This window comes from Nanorana parkeri, unplaced genomic scaffold, assembly GCF_000935625.1.
Source record: "Nanorana parkeri isolate BGI_ZX_2015 unplaced genomic scaffold, ASM93562v1 scaffold111, whole genome shotgun sequence".
In the NCBI taxonomy this organism is placed as follows: Eukaryota; Metazoa; Chordata; class Amphibia; order Anura; family Dicroglossidae; genus Nanorana; species Nanorana parkeri.
In genome coordinates this window covers 495516-517579 of record NW_017306379.1, presented here as the reverse complement: position 1 = coordinate 517579, position 22064 = coordinate 495516, and positions in this window count along the sequence as shown.

Here is a 22064-nt window from a genome sequence, read left to right as displayed (position 1 = left end):
TTACATCACTTCCGCATTCACCTGTCAGTCATCTGGCTGCTATAGCCAGAGAAAAGAAGCTGATGAAGCAGATCTCTGCTTCATCAGCTTCTTTTGGGGTCCACAGGTGACATTAGGGGTCCGAGAGACCCCTAATGTCTCCATAAAGATGACCTGTCAGTGTGCCTTTGCTATTATATAGGGGGATTGTTAACCCCTATATAATAGCAATAACAATACGTGCAAAAAATAAATATATAAATAAATAAAAAAAAAGGAACAAATAAAAAAGTAAAATAAAATAAAAGTCACATATAAAAAAAGGTAAAAAAATCATTTAATATAGGGGAAACTGTTTTTTTTTTTTTTAAATTCGATAATTTTTCCTTAATATCCTTAATATAGTAAAAAATAAAAACCCCAGTGGTGAATAAATACCACCAAAAGAAAGCTCTATCTGTCCCCAAAAAAGAGTATAAAATTAAGTTCAGTTACAGCGTTGCATGACGGAATAAATGTCAGTCAAAGTACCGCAGCTGCTGCATGTTGCAGTGATTTTGTTTTTCACCACGTTAATGTTTAAAAGGGGGTAGCCTAGAATAGATTAGCTTTTTTAAAGTTCAATTCTGTTTTAACTGGTGTCCCCATGGTTAGAGGGCTTTGGGAAGTGAGAAGTTTAATCCTTAGACCCAGAACATAGAAATGACAGATCCACCATGACTGTTTTGGTCAAGTCAAGCCCTGCTAGCCCACTTTTACATGCCCTGGGCACACGTTATGATTTTTTAAAACTTTTCTTTGATGGAAATGGAGCGGAGACTGGTCAATCACAGACACATTCACATTTCCCATTTCTTTATGAACATAGTTGAGTGGTAAACCTTGAACTGCCTGAATTTTGCAAGCGATGTTCAAATAATCAATTCTCTTGAAAAATGTAGTCTTTGTGTCTTTTCCCTGATGTGCAGCAGGTTTTTGATTTTTCATTTTAAATGCTGCTATCACATCTGTATATAAGTCCGAACTTCAGACCATAAAAATGTACAGTTTATAAACCCGTCTCGCCTAGTAAATATAGGAAATCTTTGGTTTCCTTTATGCTTAACACTGCTAAGTCACTAATACCCAGATATTGGATACTCGAATACACTCAATATCCAACTGGTTTATAAAATTAGACTCTACTAGACTTCTAGAAGAATTATTGTATTCAGGATGATTATGCCTCTTTCTATTAAATCTGGGCAAACTGGTTGAACTTTAAGGCCACAGATTTAGGCTAGGTTCACACCTGCACTGCGTGGGTCCCGGGATCGTGCGGTCCTGTATAATGCAGGCAGCGGTTGACGCGTGGCCCCATTGATTTCAACGGGGTGACATCCGTGCGGCAATCGCAGAAAAAAGGTACAAGTATCTTCTTTTTGCGATACACAATGCTTGGCTAGCACGGGATAGCCGTTCGAGAGCACGGCGGAATTGCAGCAGGAAACCCTTCGATCCGCCTGGCATGACTGGGTGCCATTAGAAAATAATGGCACCCACAGCACGATCGGTTTACACCTTGGCGACTCCTGACTGTGCGGTGAGGTGTCGCCTAGGTGTGAACGTAGCCTCATACTGTGTTAACTGATCGATCCAATTATTTTTTATTTACTTCTTTTTTTTATTTACATAAAGACAGGAGAATAATAACATACACTGATGCATGAAAGTGAAATAATGGTATAGCTCAACATATAAGTGAACATAGGCAACTTAACAGGTAATGGCACAGATATTTAGCATACTGCCAGATGCCTACCATGAGCAATCTGATTGAGAAAACCACATACACGTAGACCATCAAGTGATAGAAAGTGTGACCATTCCTCCTATCCAATTTTTAGCAAAATAAGCAAAAGGAAAAGAAGGTGAACCTCGGAGAAAGTAAGTCCTACGGGTAGATGGATAGAAAAGAAGGTATAAGGAGGGGGTAGAAATACTCCAGGGAGGAGAAGGAGAAGTGGATGAAGGAGAGAAAGTAGAGAGCTATAGAATGCTTGATAAGGAGAGAGGTATAGGAATAGGAAGAGAAAATAAGAAATGCAAACAAAAAAAAGACACCACAGGCTTCGTCGAGGGAAAGGGACAGCCAACGCAATCAAGCAATTGAGAACACGTTACCCCAGCTCCATCAAGGTGAGTAGATCAAGAACCAGCTAAAGACAGGAATGAAGAAGATTCTGTAAAATCTATCCATGGAAGCCAGGTTATCCTAAAGTTTTCGAATCTGTCATATAGCGTTGCTGTCATTTCCTCCATGAGCATAAGTTCATTAACTTTGTTAACTCACATGGACACTGAGGGAGGATCTCTAGATTTCCATTTGAGAGGGATACATGCACGGGCCGCGTTGATCAAATGTATCAAGAGGGAGGATTTATATGACTTAATAGGTGAGTCAGATAGGTGTAAGAGGAAGAGGGTGGGATTCAGTTCCAGTGCAGAGCCGGTGACAGTCGCCATGATATCATGGACCCTCTACCAGGAAGACCTCAGCAATGAGCACTCCCAAAATATGTGGAGCAGGGAACCTGGAGCTCGTAAACATCTCCTTCATTTACTTTTAAAATGTATCATAATATGTGATAGTTCTCACTTATTTAATGGGTAGCATCCATGTACTTTATGATTTGAATAAGTTTGAATACCATACCCAGAGTTTGTCTTTGTCATTTGTCTTTGTCATTCCCCCGTCTAATTGCCTTCCTTCCCTTTTGTTCCAGTCCTTAATATTTTTCTTATATTATTGGACATGAGTGTTCTTATGTCATACATGCCTTTTTCAATAATTGTTCAATAATCTTTGAATATCTTTATGTGATTTATGTTCTGTTTATTTGTTTAAATTAATAAAACTTAATTAAGTAAACCTGTCTGATGATGGCTCCAAATATGCCTAGCAATAATGTTTTTTCTTTTGGCAAGAACCGTGACTTCACATCCTCCCTCATTTTTTTTTCTTTTCATACTTCTTTTAACAGAATGTGATGACTTTGCCTAACAGCCACTAAATACTTAAGCGCTTAGTCTGGGTTTACAAGATACATCCATCCAACACCAAATGGGAGCATATCGAGAAAGCTAAAAAAGACACTCATTTTCAAGGTATTACCCAGCAGGAACTGTCCCAGAAGATTTTCCATTGGTACAGTGCTAGCCGTGAATCCTGACATCATAACCGCTAAATCAATACATATTTTTTTAAGTATCTTTCTTTAGTTCAATCAGATGGACTGTTATTAAAACCAGTAGATCTTTTGTCAAATGCATAGATATAAATTAAAGATAATTCCTCTAGTTTCAGCCCATAGTGATCTTTTTTGGAGAAGTTTTATCAGATATAGGATAGAATACTGTAACCAGCCATATTAGCCCGCAGCTGGGAGCCATGTGTCGGGGATAACTGGACACGGTTGTCCCATTAAATTTTCCCAGCATAATTATTGATCGGGAGGCCTAACGTCTTGGGTGATAATTGCTCTGACATGATACCTCGAAGAAAAGCAGTTAATCCACAGAAGATATCAGTATGAATGGGTGACACTTACCGAAATGGAAGTCTCAAACATTTATTGAAAACAAGGCTACAATAAAATTCTTTATCTGTTCCAAAAACAGACTCTCAGCAGTAACTTTAAGTCAAAACCTGCTGAAGAAGCTTGTGAACTGCTTAGAAATGCATACAGAAAATGTGGTCCGTTCGAGCACTTAAGAACAGCTGTGGAAAAGTAGTAAAATTAAGAAAATATTTTTTTTTGGAAATTTACAAGGATCCTATATATATCTATATGGTCCTTGACTTTCTAGGTCAAAGGTCAGATATAAGTGACTAAGAATAGGCTTTCCCCACTAAAGCTGCTAACCTTGATGCTCCAAATACATTGGCAGGTACCAAGGGCTAAATAATTACATTCATGTAATGGTAAATAATAGACGTGGATTCGAATTTGGACGAACCTGCAAATCAACAACATTCAGTTGATTCTGCAGTTCGCCGAATCCAAAATACAGAATTTATTATATGCCTGAATATACTAAAAGTATATTCAGGCATACATAAATTAGTTTTCAGAATGCAGGGCGGCCATATTGGCCACCGGCGCATTCTGAGCAGGCGTTCCACCATCTTTGAGTATATCTTGGTATACACCAAGATGGTGGTGCCCGAACATATGAGCATCGCTATCTTGGTGTATACCAAGATACACTCATAGATAGTGGTGTGCAAGTGCAGAACATGCCGGTGGCCGACATGGCCACCGCTCATTTTGCATTTTCAATGTGAGTTTCACACGCTGAACGAGCATTGGCCATATCGACCGCCGGCGCGTTCTGCGCTGGCGCGCCGTCATCTTTCAGTATATCTTGGTTTACAACAAGATGGCAGCGCCCGAACATATAAGTGCCGCCATCTTGGTGTATATCAAGAAACACTAAAAGATGGCAGCACGCAAGTGCAGAACATGCCAGCGGCTGACATGGCCACCGCTCTTTCTGCATTCTCAGTGTGCGGTTTCGGTTTCAGAGGCATTTTGCAGTAGAAAAATGTGTTTTCTTTCATTAAATGAATGGAAACGTTTTTCATTTTCATTTGTTTCTTCAGAAAATATTTTTTTTTGCAGTGCCCTTGTCTACTAAATAATAATGTATAATATGGAAATGAAATATAAATTATACGTCTATTGTTCTTATAAATATAAAAATCTAAAACCTAGTTAATCTAGAGTAAGACAAAGCTTCTTTAAAAAAGTGCCAGTTTTTCCTAGCATAAAAATCCTTGCAGGCCCCAATATGGCATTCAGATAGATTTCTTGAACAATGAACTATTATGTATTCTATGTATTTAAGTGATCATGAAAGAATATGAATCTATCTACATATGATACATGTTTATACAATATAACGGTGGATATTAGCAAATGTGTGCCTGTTCATGCATACAGCAAATGTGGGAATGAGAGCCATCAGTGAGATTCTTTTATTTATGTGTATTGCCTTATTTAAAGTGTTTTTCCCCTTTTGCAGTAAAATTTTAGAAAAAACCCTCTATATGTTTGTTATGTGTTCCTGTTCACACACCATAAAGAAAAAAAACGTAAAACAAAAATGTATTAGCTTTTAATTGTTTTGTTAAAGCAGGCAAGATGGCCGATTCCAGATTTTTCTTAGCCCTTTCATGGTGATCTGTCCTAACGGAAACTTTCAGATTTGGGACTGAAATTTGAGGATTGTGTTTATCTGATAAGCTTCATTAACATACAATGGACAAGCCACCTCAGACCCCTCAGTCCCTCCTAACATTTCCTCCAGAAAATGTTAACCCTTAAAACTCTAAGCCACATGTGTCAAACTCAAGGCCCAGGGGCCGAATACGGCCCACCAGGCCCTTTCCTAGACTTTTACTTTCAGATCTAGGTATTAGGTTATTACTAAAACCAGTGATAATCGAATGCAGAGGCAATTATGATAAAGATTAGATACATTTATATAGTCTTACAGATACCTTTGAGGGCAACCATAATGTTGATGTGGCCCATGATTAAATTAAGTTTGACAACCCTGCCCTAACCCAAGTAAAAGCAATTTAAACTTCAAGAATCATTTTTTTATAGCTTATGGTATGTGAATGGGAACACGTAAAAAATATAAAATAAAGTGTTATCCCAATTTGGCTGCAAAAGTGGAAATACACTTTAATACACATATCTGGAATAGCAAAGGTGAAGTTGTAATCACTTATCCAAACGTGAAAACAAAAAACCTGTTTGCAAAAAAACAGAACTTTATCATGGTCACTAAAATTAGTGATCATTCACTTTGCAATTTCAAAATTCTCTATTAGTAAAGCAACGCAACTATTTTTTTTTCATTTTCTAAAATGGATTCTGAAGCTATTCCCACTTCACATCTCTGACAGTGAATATCTAATTCTGCAATTGGAAATTAAAGTTGGAGTTCAGGTTTCCCATTCCTACTCCAAAGTCAAAACATGTATGTTTGCCTAATGCAAATGGGTATGTTTATAAAACAATGTTTTATAAAAGAAAAAAAAACATTAAGCAATACCTCTAGGGTCTATAGACACCCTTTAAACCCTATCACTAAAAGCTCACATACGTTTTAACATGATAATGTATTTTCAAAAACGAATTTTCAGTATTTTTAAATCTGCAGCTTTCATTAAAATAATCAATGGGGATTCTGCTATATAGAGTGTTGTGCATGAATTTTCTGTTATAGATTGACAAGGCTCTATCCATGTCTCCCAACTGTGCTCCTGCATTGTTACCCAGTCATATACTCCCCAATGGAGACTTTAAAGGTCATGTCAATGCATGTTGCACAAGCAAAGTCCACCAGGAAACCTGCTCTGAGAAATGGCTTGCAGCCATCTCTGTATGCATGCAGACAGGAAGTGACTGCAAATAAGCTTTGAGAACTTTAATCAGCAATTCTGATATGTAACACAAAAAAGGAGAACAAAAGAGAAAACAAGCATTGTAATGAAATACAATTTGATTTGATTTTTTTTTTTTTAGCAATAAGATTTTATTGATGATAAACAATACAGCTTAATGTAACAATAAGTCATATAACATATTTTGATATAGTCAAGAGGTCAGATGTCATCTATTAGACTAAGATCCTCCCTGGCACTGGAGATATCGGTAAACCGACATCTTCTGTCAATGGCATATGTTAGAGGTGGAGGTCATCCATGACATTAGTGTCAAAATCGACTATCTGGTTAATAAGGATTAAGTAATTAGAAAAACTAAGAAGAAGAAAACACACAAACAGAGCATAAATCACACATCAAGGGTTCTTGGATGTTCTCACAGTGAGTGTTGGGGACTTGTTAGGGTTCTTTGTGGTGGTGAAAGGGTTGGTAGATGAAAGTGAATTGTGTCTGTATTCGGTCTTAGACTAGGGATATTCGTATGTGGGGTGATTGCGGATATATCTTAGTTGTCTTGGCTGGCTAACAAGGCATATCGTAGCCTGTATTGTTTAAAATGAATGATTGTAAGGCGGCCTTATGATGTACGGAAATGTCCCGGTTAATGAAGTCATCCCAATCGGACATATTTACAGTACTGTCAGAAGGACAGGTAGACACATCTAACAAATCCATAGAGAAAAATTTAAAAAGTATACTTTTCAAATTAGAGAGATCTGGCGGTTCATTGAGTAACCAGTTTTGCAATATGCATGTTTTGGCTCTCAGTAGGCACAGGTGTTCCCAGCGTCTCAGGGGGAGTTTATGGGAAATGTGTTAGGAAGGTAGTGGAATAGGCATAATAGAGGGTGGACATCTCGTTGGATGTTCGTGATGGAGCACATATAGGCCAGTGTTTGATTCCAAAAGGTATCGATTTTTGGGCAGGTCCAGAAAAGATCTGTTATATCGGGTAGATGTGCAGTACATTTAGGGCATGTTGTAATTCTATCGGTGGTCGGTGATTTGGGTAGGAAATTAAATGTGTAGTAGGCTCTGTGTATTAGCTTAAATTGTATTTCCCTCCAGACTTCACATGGTGTAGTTTTACGTACCCGGTGCCATCCTGTAAGAAGCGCTTCATGTGTTTCTTCTGGGGGAAGATTGAGGAAAGAAGCCCATTTCGCTATGTTGTTAGGGACTGGTTGTATAGTGGTGGTGTCATGTTCCCTAAGGATGTTGTAAGTCTGAGATAGTGTTAGTTTAGTTTCTCTAGGATGTACTAAGCGAGTGTATGATATGGGGGGATTAATCATCTTCAGTGAGGGGAGGTGCTTGCGCATAAAATAGTAGATCTGGTAGTATTGCAGTAGGTGTGATGAGGGGATGTTATAGTCTGATTGTAAAGTATGGAAGGAGGTGATTGTACCTTGTGGAGACAAAAAGTGTTGTAGGCTATTTAGACCCTTAGCTTCCCAAATGCGAAATGCTTTAGAGGTGGCACCTTGTGGAAATCCTGGGGTTGAGGTTATCGGCATGAGGGGAGAAACACAGCCGGGAATCCCTAAGTATTTACGGATTTCCTTCCATGTGGCGATCGTGTCTTTGAAAAGTATATTATGTTTAATGTTGGGGGGTAGTAATGGGAATGGTGTGTGGAGAATGCCTGAAAGGGACCACGGGGAGACAGCCCCCTGTTCCAGCCTCGTATTTGAGTAGTGAGAAGTTTGTAACAGCCAGTCCCGTGCATGTCTGAACAGACATGCCAAGTTGTATAGACGTATATTAGGTAGGTTAATGCCAAGCCGCAGGTTGGGTTTATATAATTTGTGGGCTGCTATACGGTGTTTTTTACCTCTCCAAATGAATTTGAGGAAGTTGCTCATAAGAATTTTTGCTGATTTGTTTATGATATTTTGGACCTCTTGGATGGTAATGTCACAATTTAGTGCCTCGAGGTCAACGGTGGGTATAGAGGGCATGTCTACAGATTTAAGGAAGGAGTCTCCTCCCGTGGGCTCGGAGAAGTTTGCCGTATATAGCAGTTGATAGTATATTGGACACCGATTCGGCGTCATGGTGTATATTTCCCTCCGAATCCGTCAAGCGTGTGACATGGGTAGAAGGACGTTGACCTTTAACCAGATTGGACATTAGTTTTCCCGACTTGTTGCCAAATTTAAACAATTTTAGGTCAGTATTGGATCTAATTTGTCTGTCTAGAAGCTGTAGCCAATGATCGCATTGCTGTTTCGCTAGCACCCAACTAGAGCGGGATGTTTCAGAGGGGTCATTTTTAAAACGTATATAAGATTGTCTTACCTCAAGGCAAGCCTTTTTATATTGGTTTCGTGTCAATTTCTTTTTGGTGGCCGCATAGGCCAAGATCCTGCCCCTCAGAACAGCTTTTGCTGTTTCCCAAAATAATACATTGTCATCCACATGTTGCATATTATCAAGAGAGTATTCCTGCCACCAAGATTTAAGTTCCTTATGAAATTCCATATCAGCAAATAAATAATTAGGGAACCTCCAGATCACTGGGGGAGCGGAGCATATCAGGCCCTGCAAGGATAACACAATCGGTGCATGGTCTGAGATTATCATGTCTTCAATACATATAGACTCAATTTTGTGAATGGTAGAGGGAGCTGCATGACCTATTTTCAAGATCATCCAGTTTTTCAGCCATTGTTATAAGCTGGCTTGATGCCGTTTTAAGGCATGCAGTGTTGTCGGTTTGATCTCTTTCTAGGGTGTCAATGCGATGTTCTGCTGTGGAGAGACGCTGTTGGTGAGATTCCAAAGTATTGGTAATGCTACCCAGGTGTAGTTTAATGGCATCAGCCACAATCTGTGAGATGTCGTTTTTAATGTGGGAAGCCACTTCAGAAGCCAGTTTCTGGTAATCAATGGTGTAACTGTTGGTATTGGATACCACCTCACCTTCAGCCTCAGTGTCTTCTGTATGCATCGCATCTGCAGCCGGCGCCATCTTGGATGTTGTTTCTCCTGCTGCCGTCGCCTCTAGCGATCTCCTCGCGATTTGTGGGCGGGATATGAAGCGGTCCATTGCGGGCGACTATGACCGGAGAGCTTTACGGTATTATCCGTGCCAGTGAAGGATGTGATACGGGCGGCGATTGGCGGTTCGGCGGGACGGAGAGCTCGTGGATGCCTCTACCTCATCAGGCGCCGGAACCGGAAATCTTGATTTTTTTTATGACAAACTAAAGAAAGTCGTAGCTTTCTATAACTTAGAAAACTAGCAGGGTTATTCACAAAAGGGTGAATAGTTTGGAGAAGGCAGGAGAAGTGAACAATCTAGGACAAAATAGCTGATTTGGAAAAATTCTCCAATTCAGCTCACTTTCCTGTTCAGCTATGTTGTCCTAGATTGTTCACTTCTCCTGCCTTCTGCACACTCTTCACCCTTTTGTGAATAGCCCTCTAAATCTCATAATAAAGGTGGCCATGGGTTCTACAATATAGATGAGCCAACAACAGAGGTTGGTCATAGCCGGTATAATCTGTCCAATCTCCAATAAGTGTGGAACAAATCATACAATATTACAAAATCACATAATATCTGCAAAAACAATTGTAAGTGACTGGTAGCCTGACAAAAATCAGTCTTTGCAAAAGGTCAAGAGATATGATTAATTGCACACTGGTAGACATTGGAATTCCTCTGACATCTGTGGAATTCTGCATCTATGGTAAATTAATTTAGAGATGCTTTTTTTTTCCAAAAATAAATCAATTATTAAATACAGTGACATTGTAATTTTTGCTCTTGCCCACACTATGTTTATTTAAACTTAATAATGGGTCATCTAAATAATCATTTATTTTCTAAATATTCCACATGAATGGCTGAGTTTTTTTTAAGTTTAAAGTAATTTGCGTATTAAATATGTTTATACAGCCTCTGGTTTATCTATTTCAAATTAAATACTTTCATACTTTTAATATTAGCAATATATTTTTTAATACAAGGAACAAATACATATATTTCCATTGTAGTAATTTAATTCCAAGTATAAATCTTCTCTATTCAGGTATATTTTACTTTTAATTTAAAGATAATATTATGTTTAATAAAAAACTGGGTTCTCACATAAAAAGTACAAAAGCATGATATGTATAAAATACATTTTTAGAATCGACATTTTCCCCTGAACGTAGACAAATCTACCAAAGTGTTGAAACTTTATTTTTATTATGTAATAAAATCGACCAATAGAAAACTGGCTGAATAATGATCTTGTCTTTACCAAAATGAACAATATCACTCTTCGGTATTTGATATAGTGGAACTGTATTGCAAAACTGTACATATAATAATATATTGATATAATAAGCTTCCACAGGCACCCTTATTCATAGAATAGTATCTACCAAGGGAATATCCTGTCATCAGCATGTATGGGATACTTAGCACCAAACCAATGAAATCTTTTGAAAGGTATTTGAACATCTATTACCCTTTCATTCTTTCATGGTACACTATAGGAAAATAATATAATTTCCACAAAGATTTACTGTACAGAAATGTTATTTATTATAAGTTCCCCAATACAAATGGCAAGTCAGACATCCAAAGCTGTGCTGTTCAGGGGCTTAATATATAAAATAGTACACATATAATAGTACACTTACACTATTTTATCATCCTTAAAGTAAGCTGAAAGAGAAGTTTAAGGAAAGTTTGGTAGATCATCAAAAAAAACATATTTTTTTTTTAAATGATCATTGTTGTTATTATTATTATTATTATTATTATTACCATTAATAATAATATAGCAAATAATAATAATAATATCAAAATGTTTATGAATTAATAGAAAATTGAAAACATCAAAACAAGCTGACCTAATGACAAACAAGGCAGACTTGCAATAATCACCTAGTATAAAAGGTGTTTTATGTCATGTCTAGATTGTGTGTTGATATTTATTTATACAAGATAATTAAGACAAAATACTGTACTTATTTCTTTACCAATAATGTTATTACAGGCATGCATTAGTGTTTTTATATGTCCCTTGACACCAATCTCGAACAGATACTTTTATTCCACTAGCATCAGATATAACCACTGCTTTTTATTGTTTTATATATACAATGCTACATTCTAGGCATATTACCACAATAAAAGGTTATACACAATATTTAATATACTCTTACATGATCACAATAGGTGTGTATGAATATACTACTTATATATGTTGTCCAATAAAATAAGTATCACAATAGGTGTGTATAAATGTACTACTACTACCACTACTAGTTGTTATTATTATTATTTTCCTATGTGTATGATTATTATCTAATACTCTGAAGGTTGGCCTGTCGTTGGCATCTGCTCACAGTAATAATGACAATAATAATGATACTTTCATTTTATTGTAAAACGTCTTGTTTGATGTTGTTTATCCTGCTTTTAAAAGAAAAAAACAATTCACTTGTCTACCTTCAGTGTAACTAAACAAGCAAACAAAGCAGTATGCATCAAATGACAAGGAACATACCTCTTCAAGGAGTCTGTTTGAAAGGAACCCCCCAAGCAAGTGTTTCTTTTAGAAGATAGGAAAGAACACTAATAACTCTCCAGTAGGGCTGAGAATGCACAAAGCAATTATTACAGACATGCAGGCAACTCAGTATGAGGCAAAATAAAGTCACAGCTGTCCTGTTGAAGAGCAAAAATGTCTTAGTTTCTACAGTATAAAATGGTCTTGCAGCCTGGCAGGGGGTGGTCTCTGTACACCTTACCTATCACATACTTTATTCTACACGTTCGCAAATTATTTATTAAATATAAGAGCAAGTTTAAATTGCATACTCTTCAGCGATGGGATCGAGAGTCTTGTGGGCCAATTCAAATCACAGTGTCATCTCTTCCAGACCTTTGACTAAGCCCTTTGTCTTTCTTTGTTCAGAATCTATACAAGGCATAAGGTGGACGTGCACTGGTAGACCTTTTGTCAGTTATGACCAAGCCCTAAAAATATCCTTTTTATATATTCCACAATTCCTTATCGCTGCCACAATTTTGACGTCTAAGTTAATTTGTTGACCATTTTTCCATTTGATACATGTGCAATGATAATGTTCTGGATTAAAAATGGTAGTTTTTGTAAAAAATGTAATGCTTGAAAGTCATCATTTTTACTAGGTGGATAGCTTTCAAGAAAGAGATAGCACCCTCTATTGCTTGATTTTTACCCACACACACTATTTATCATAAGCTAAGACTGAATTTGATGTTTAAAGTACAAAATCAATGGGCAGCAATGCAAAATTGACCTAAATTTATAAATCAACTTTTCTCCACCTAAAAACACCAGTTTTGGATGACCTATAATTTAGTTAATCATATTTTGATATTTTTTATTGAGACTATTGGTATTAATATTGATAGTATTGAAATTATAATTTTTTTGCCATAACCCTTTATAATGAAAAAATATTATGTGATAGTCTTTTACTCATAACATATTTCCAAAGTCTTAATAAAAAAACATACATTAGCACCGCATAATTGTTCTTGGACAACATTTAGTAATACCAAAAAATTGCTGGTAGTTTTGCACATACACATAACAAAAAATAATTATATTATTGTTAAAAGTGATTTAATTGCACTTATATACGCAAATTCTAGTTAAAAAAAATCTCATGATAGTCAACTATCTGAAAATAGTTGATTTGAAGGTTGTGAACATTCGGGACGTTACAAAAACATTTTCCATTAAATACAGAATACATTGGTCTGTGAAATATTATTAAGTAGCCAGTTGTGGTTATGCTTATTTTGTTAATGTGCCAATAAATATTTACAAGACATTTTCTTTAATTTTTTTTATTATTTAAACAACTGTATGAGCAACTAAATATAATACGGTGCTACAACTAAAAAAAAATCTTAAATTAATTCCCTTATGTTAAAGAAATGTATTTTACACTTGGTTGATAATCTGTCTTTTTAAAATAAAGATTTTCTAGCCATGAATCCCACAAATCTATGAGTGAGGTGGGTCAGCGTAAACAATGAGCATGTTTAAATGGTGGACAATGCCTGTCCTTTTTGCTTGACAGTCACTGTAATTAATGAATCTTTGCCTTTATTGTGGATTTAACTCATAAAGACATGCAGCTGACAGATATTTTATTAATGGTTCGGCCATTTCAGAATTTCTGCTTGAAAAAGTTGCTTCTTCAATGGCAGGTCTGCAACAGAGAGATCCTTCCCATGAAATGTTTCAGATGGTTGCTTAATGGTTGAAAAATGAAGGCGTTATGCTGGCAGCCATTGAAACTTTGGCTTCACAATAATAAACTGTAAAGCGATGTGACAGGCCTCTTTTATCCTGTGTCATGTGTATCCTGCTGGAGTGATCAATAACAGCATCTGTGAAACTAGGCATCGGGGCCCCTTATGTGACAACAGGGTTCTGTCAATAACGTACCCTATGGTCAGTTAACTGGAGACACTTGTATTGAGGATAGTACTAAATATTTTCTTGTTACCAGTCTTTTGTAATGTTAAGTATAAGGCAAGTGGATGTGACATCCTCTTTGTCTAAGTCGTTACGTCTCCTAGAAAATGTCCATTAATCTAAAAAAACAAGTGCAACATGTTTGGAAATTTTAATATTGCTCTAAAATATTATTTCATATGCATAAATTATATACTGGAGCTTTTACATTGCTTTTTATTGGTGAGGCTACTTTATAGCTGTGGAAAGCGCATCATTATAGAGTTAATCAAGAAAAAAAAAAGACATTTTCAAGTATTTTAAGCATTTTATTTATGATTATTCATATGATTATATATTTGTTTATTGGTTTTTCCAAACATTAATTCCAACTTTATCACATTTTACACAGCTGACAAACATACAGCAATAAAACAAAACAAAACAATACATTAATCCCATCTATCCTCTATATTATACCTGATATCCATAAACTAGTTTATATACAGGGCTAATCTCCCCATTTACACCACTTAATAGTGAATAAATAAATAATTATTGTGAATTACCTTTGATATTAACTACATTTTTATTTTGATATTGTTAGTGTTTCCCATGTCATGTTTTGTGATAGTATATATCCTCATATAAGTATATAAATATAAATGGCCAGAAATGGCCTAAAATTACTAATTATGATTGTTCATATGCTGGAAGGCATCATTATTGTGATTGCTGTTATTATCATTGTCATCACAGTGACTAGGTCAATAGTATTCTTTCTTTTTAGCGCTAAGGACCTACGCTCAGTTCCCAACCAAAACCCTATCCGTATGCTGTTTTCACATTTAATATATTGTTATAAATTATTATATTAGCCACTTTGTGACGGGACGTACACTGTACGTCTCCCGTCACGAAGGGGTTAAGCTCCAGTGTCGACTGGTGATGGAACATAGACAGGGGTTAACATTGTGGAACGCCGAAGATGATAGTGTTCAGGCCTGTTGATTAAATGCTCATTTTCATGTGCTCTCCCATACCCATAAGCCCAGCTTAGCAAATGCTTCAATAATGCAGGGAGGCAAAGAAGGAAGGTAAGTATACATACCTGAGGGGGATATGTGGGCTATATGCAGACACTGAATGAGCAAAGTGACTGTATCCTTTTAAACTGTTGTGTTGTATCTGGGTTTTTTTCCACTGATTATATACAAGCTTTGCTTTACAAATAAATATGTATTTGATGGCAAAGGATTCTAAGAGCAATATGGGTTATCTAAAGTCACAGCACAGCAGACACTGCATGCTTTGCAGCTCTCTTTGTCTGATATAAACTTAGGACTCAATCATCAGATAAGCATGGGATAAGCGGAGTTCTGCAAACATGGGGCTTTCTTCCATAGAGGTGAAAAGTATCCTTGCTGATGATATACAGAGGAGACAAGAACTCCACTTTGTGTTTGGATAGAAGATTACCTATTACTAATGTGTGATTTTTATATTTAGAACATTTGTACAAACCAGTATACATCCTTGTTTTCCACCTACTCTACCTAAATAATCATAATGATTTTTGTTGTTCAATTTTTTTTAGATTGAACCCCAAAAAAGTGCATTTTAGAATGGGTAATAGAAAGTGCTTTGAAATATAAAAACAAATGTATTCCACAAAAATGATGAAGGCTCACAAATGTGATCTATGACCTGGCTCCCCTTTCTTCTTAAATGGTAAATGCAATGCCCATTTATACTTAGTTCCCCCTCACTTTTTGAAACCACTGCAAATACCCATGGGCCTCACTAGGCAATCAGGAGGGGGTGACATCATCAATCCTGCATAGGCTCCAACACCATCCAACTGGGAGCTTACAAATGGTCCAACTCGTGCAGAAACAGAGTGGTGGTGGGATAGTAGAGAAGCATAGTATAAGCAGGATCGAGGTGGTAGTCTAAGACTCTTTCATTTTGCCAATTCAATCTTTTTCAAGTGTATATAAAGCTGAAACACTTACTTTTTTAACTTTTTCTTAAAATGTGGAATGGTTGCAACCTCTATTAGGTTTATATTGTGGCCTGTGTACCAACTGAGAAAATTCATTCTCCGTCTTGGTCCAGGTGGCTATTGTCTCTGAGACAGAAAGTAAAGGAAAACCAAAATTACTAAGATGTCACAGAAACAGAAGTTGAGGGCAAATCTTCCAATAGGGAAACCTGTTCTGGTGACAGTTGTCTAAGTGGGGAGAACCCTTTGACGAGATATCCTGTCTCTCCCTTTTGCATCTCTAGGAGAGGAAGTAAAGCAAATGCTCCCCAAAAGGACAAAAACAGCAAAAGGAAAATAAAAACTAAAAGCAGTTGTAACCATTTCCTATTCTATCCAATGCATGGCTTTACACACACTCAGATATCATGCCTACCTAGGCTGTGGCAACGTTTTAATTCTTTTTAATTCTGTTCCATAGGGTATAATGGCCATACTGCCCTACATGCATGTCTGGAAGCATGATATGCTATTGTATCTCCTGACACATGGACCAGATTGCAATCTAATTAAGACCTGCATAGTGCAATTCAAAGCGCTACTTAGCCCCACATATCCTAATCGTGTCTCATAGGTGTGATTCTGACGTAATGATGTTCAGTGGTTTTTTCCACCTTCAAGCATGGAAACCCCTGATGTGGCTATCTGTTGCATCAACAAGAATATGTCAAGGCGAATTCTCGGTTTAAAAAAAAAATCAAAGATACAAGAGCGGCCTTTTTGCGCGTCTTCTCCTTCTAAATAAATTATGTGGCACATTGCAATTTTGGAATACAGCTGGAAGTTTTCCTCGTGCGCATTGATCTGTGGGACGTTTTCACTGGGAATTTTTATGCAAGCTCCCTTATTGGGAATATGCTAATGACCTCCAGCACGATTACTGGTTTTCTTTTGAATCTCTATTCCTCTGTGGGCTAAGCAATCAGAAAAGGAGAAGGGGAGATTTACTGCTTGCGTGTATGCCTTCCTCAACCATCTGCTCGGTCCTGTTTCATCTGAATGTGAGCTGCGGATTTAGATGGCATTGTGAAGCCGTTTCCAATGCAGTAGGAGATAGCGCCTGTCTTTCATTGTCACTGTAATGTTGCAGGGGACTGTCAGTGTAAACATTCATTTGCATGGTTAATGTGCTTAATATGACCTGATAGTCTGCAGTTAGTTTGGTTAAACATTACACAGGATGATAATTAGGCCTTCTGAATCACTCTATGGGGGTGATTTACTAACCTAAACACACGCACGCACTAGGTGTGATTTTTACACAGCAAAACGTATTTATCAACCAAAAAGTCTCTAAAAGCATATTTCCACTAATGCCATATATGGAAAAATCATGCACATGATTCATATATAATGCTGCTTCACAGTTTAGACAAAAATGCATTTACATTCCTGCATTCATCAACGCAAGCAACACAACATAGAGCTAATTTACACAACATCACCTTGCAAATTCATGCAGGGCTTTGCACAACACACCTGCTGGGTGTGTACACACTACAAAGGTGTTTAGATTCCACCCATAGATCATGCTGGGAGGGAACACACTACAGAGGTGTATACATGTTCGTGGTGTGTTTATAAGGTTAGTAAATCAACCCCCATGTGTTACAATACAAGAAGAAAATACAGAGAAATTGTGCAAGCAAGTCCAACTCCAGCTTCATAAAAAAAATCCTACAAAATCCATTGCCATACAGTATCAAAAATAGCAAAGCCAGCTGTAACTGCAATGCTCACCTTATCACTAGAGTTGTTCCTCATAGACTCAGTGCTCTATGGTTCACTATTGGTTCTCATCTGGGTTCAATGATACCCAAGCAATCAAATTCCTGCAAGCCTAGAGGATCAAGAGACCCCCCCTTGGGGAACATTACCAATTCCTATGATCTCACAGCAATGCTGTAGGCCCCTGCCTACAGCACCTATCCACCAGCAGGGACAGAAAACAAGGAAGAGGAAGCGTGACATCACATCACAAGACTGAAAGCTCATGTAGGAGAATTTATCAAAACTGGAGCAGACAGAATGTGGAGCAGTTGTCCATATCAACCAATCAGCTTCTATCTTTATTTTTAAAGCTTAAAGTAGTATTAAGGTCTAGTCATTTTTTACCTTAATGAATTCTCTGCATTAGGGTACAAACGGCTCAGCACCTTTTTTCTCCCCAGTCCCCCACACTCACCTGTCAGCTACGCTCGTCCCCGCCGCCGGTCCCGAAGCAATCCTCCATTCCCCGACCTTCCGGGTTGTGGGGGGAGGAAACTGATGGCTCCTTCTGCCATCAATCAAAGTGAGAAGGGGCGTGGCCTGCCACAGGGCTGTGTGTGTCTATGGACACAGCTACTGTGTCCATAGAACTCTGGTGGCACCTGTACAGGGGGGGGGGGGATTACTGAACAACTTTTAAAGAAAAATAGCAACAGCCTCCAGCAATAGTGGGTCTCCTTGTAGGACACATTTAGAAAAAGGGGGCTTTAATATCACTTAACTGAACAAATTGAAGAGAGATGCTGATTGGCTACTATGGGAAGCTACTCAAGATTCTGTCTGCTCCAGTTTTGATACATTCCCCCCATGGTGACTATGTCACACATATTAGGTATCGTCGCACACACTGGGTTAAAAGTAACAATTCTAGGGCCAGCATTAGTTGTTAAATTGATGGCCTGTGAAGGCTTTTTAAAGTGTTGCCTATGGACAATTTGAGGTACTGTATTTATTTACCGTTCCATGGGCAATTTTAAGGTTCAACATGTTTGGTATGTATTTACCCAATGGAACCTCATCTTTTATATTACATAGTAGGTAAGGTTGAATAAAGACACTGGTTCATCCAGTTCAACTAATGCATGTTCACCTAATTTAATGTGCTCTTGTTATTTCCCATACCCTTCTATATTTTATGAACTAAGAAACTCATCCTGAAGTTTCTTGAATTGATCAACACTATATTATATCAAGAATGCTGTGTTCTTTTGTGTTCAAGTGCACTAACTGAAGACATGGGTTTGATAAACAGGTGCGCTAATATTGTGTGCCATAAAAAAAAATACAACTGCCACCATTTTGTTTTATAAGGGTGTTTACATGTGTGTAAAAAAAACCCCGGCTCTGGCAGTGAAGGGTTAAACTGACCATACATGTTGCAATCTGAAAATGCAATCTGCATGTTGCAGTGTGTGTGTGCATTACCCTGCAGTTTCCCATTCAGGTCAATTTAAATGGAGTCCTTTAAAATGGTAATGTGTCTAAAACATATGTCAATGCACATCAACACAATGAACTTTCTTCCGTAAACTATCCCCAGGTAAGGCTCCATACTTTGGGTATAACTAGAAGCATCAAAACAAAAAATAAGCTTGGTAATATAAATTGGTTAATTCTGCCAGAAGGAAGAAAATCTTCAGCTTCCCTCAGCTATTCTGTTTACATATTGGTTTTAGAAGTCTCTAGTGTCCTTTTTCTGCCATTTCCCAAAGAGCGCCATTCCTTCCATACTGATAGTTCCCAGTCAGATATACCAGAATAGATAATAATCAGTATTTCCCATAATTTATCACATTCGCCCGCATGTGGTTCATAGCGCCCTTGGAAACATAATTACCTTGAAGGAACTGACTGAGGCCAAAACCCGTTGACTCTTCACACCTTACCGCTAATGAACAGTCATTACCTTTGATGCCTCTCCATCTGTAAAAGTCTCATTTACATCTTATCATTCTATCTCCTGGTTCATGTATCATTTTATAGATGATGTTTCTTTTCCTGCGATATCAGAAATGGTCTGTAAGGCTTTCTTTGGTGTCCCCAAAGTTGCAATTGTGATTTACTGCAAAACAGATCCTGTGACAACATTGTTAAAGCAGAAGTAAAGGCAATTTACAAATCCATATTGTGATGTAATGAACAGCATGTTAGCACATTATGACAGATTTCCTTTCCAAACCAATCCCCTCCAGTGCAGCGTGCCTCCTCTCCAACACTTTCAATCCTTGGCTCCAGGGCACCTGTAGGCACGAATGGAAATCTGTTTAGCCTGATCCGGCACCATTACCTGCTGCATGACACTACTTCTTTCACATATGCAGAGAAGGACCCCTTGATTGTGTAAGGCTTCCCTAAACACCTGTCCGCTTCAGACAGGTGGGTGCATTTTGTGCAGAATGCACTCTCCTTGTTATTGCCAGTGTTGTATCTTGGCACTGGTAATTAGGCAGAGTAGGCACCCCTCTATGGAGCTGTAGGCATGTGCCTACTCTGCCTAATGGTAAATCTGGCCCTGCTTGGCTCGGTCCTCTTCCAGGTTTGCAAGTCATCTACCACTTGATTAGCAGGGTGCTGATGACGTAACTAATTTCATCTCGGTATGCTGGGTCTGTTTGCTGAGCTGTACATGTGCGGCCCAGTGTAAAGGAAACAAAAAATTGCTGACAGCTAGAAAGAAGCTTTCATGGCAGAAGAGACTTAGAACATTTTCTACGAGTAGGTAAAAATACCTGTTGATTCTGCGAAAAATCTTGTTCTTGCAACTTCCTCTGCACTAACCTTTAAATAGCTTTTCAAGTTTTCTTCTGACCACTGCAGAATGTCTTCCTCTGTGTTGTAAAGATGATGAGAGAGGGAAGTGTTTGTAGTCCAAATTAATAGAGCAACCTACGGTAGCAAGAATAGGACTGGCTAATGACATGTAAATATTGGCTGCTCTCATAGTCAGGTACGCGATCCGTGACCGCGTGCCTGACTGAATTCCCACTCGCCCTCTCTTTATTTCCACTCGCCAAATGCGAGCTGGCGAGTGGAAATTTTGAGCCCTGTATAAAAGGCTGTGTTGTGTTTTAGACAATTCAGTGTTTGTAGAAAAGCGTTTTTAAGTATATTTGGGTAATTAAGAAGATTATCTTAAAGTTAAAGCATATCTAAACCTAAAAACAAAAATGAATTATATTGCAGTATTTTTCTTATTTTTTTGTATCTTTTTTTTTGGGCCTCCAGTGCGTCCCTGCACCTTATTGGGAGGAGTAGGCTACCTCCAGGTACACCTGCATGCAATCTATCGACTTCATTAATATGCTCACACTTGGAGACTCGGATACATAGAGTTAGGACCACACTTTGCAGAGGTGCCTTGGCGCGGCAGTGTGGCTTCTACATATTTTTGGCCAAAAGTTTGTGCAACTAAAACCTCTGATTTTAACGCATACTGTTGACAGGGCTACTTGTTTGGTTGCACGCTGGCTGGCAGGTTGAGGCTGGGGAATTTTTGTGTTTTGTATTGTTGTAAGCCTTCCCAATGTGTGTGTGTGCCCTGCTATAAAGGCTGGTTATAGATTCATGCATGTACCATTTTTTTCTAGCTATACTCACATAAAGCTCCAAGCCATCCATCTGTCACAGCACTCCCTCCATCCTGTCTTCCCCTCCATGCAGCATTGGAATCTTCCTCTGTGTCCTCAAATCTATACACTGTGTATAGAAGTTGATGATTTATGGCACCTTAAGCTGGCCATACACCTATAGATTATCTGCAGATTTTCTATGGTCAGATGGAAAAAGTGCAACAGATTCCTCCATCTATGCTAAACTGTGTGGATGTAGGAATATCCCACTGGGCCAAGCTTCAGTATCTTGCTATTCGGCCCCGCTAGCTCTCAAAATACCTGAGCAATGCCTGCATCCAAATGATTGTTCAGGTATTTTGAGAGCCAGTGGGGCCGACTAGCAAGATACTGAAGCTTGGCCCAGTGGGAGATTCCTCCATCCACACAGTTTAGGGTAGATGGAGGAATCTGTTGTTCTTTTTCCATCTGACCAGAGAACATCTGCAGATAATCTATAGGTGTATGGCCAGTTTTAGACCGCTGCAGAGGAGGGGGAGAGACATTGGAAGGACCGGTCTAAAAAGAAGCTGGCTTGGAGCTTCGGGTGAGTATAACTTTTTTTTTTTTTAAAACCCTCGGCACCAAGCACTTAACCCTACAGCGAGGGTTGCAAAAAATTCCTAGAGTTCTTAAATTGTATTTCTTGGGTTTAGATATCCTTTATTTACCTATAGAAACATTTAAACATTCTTGGG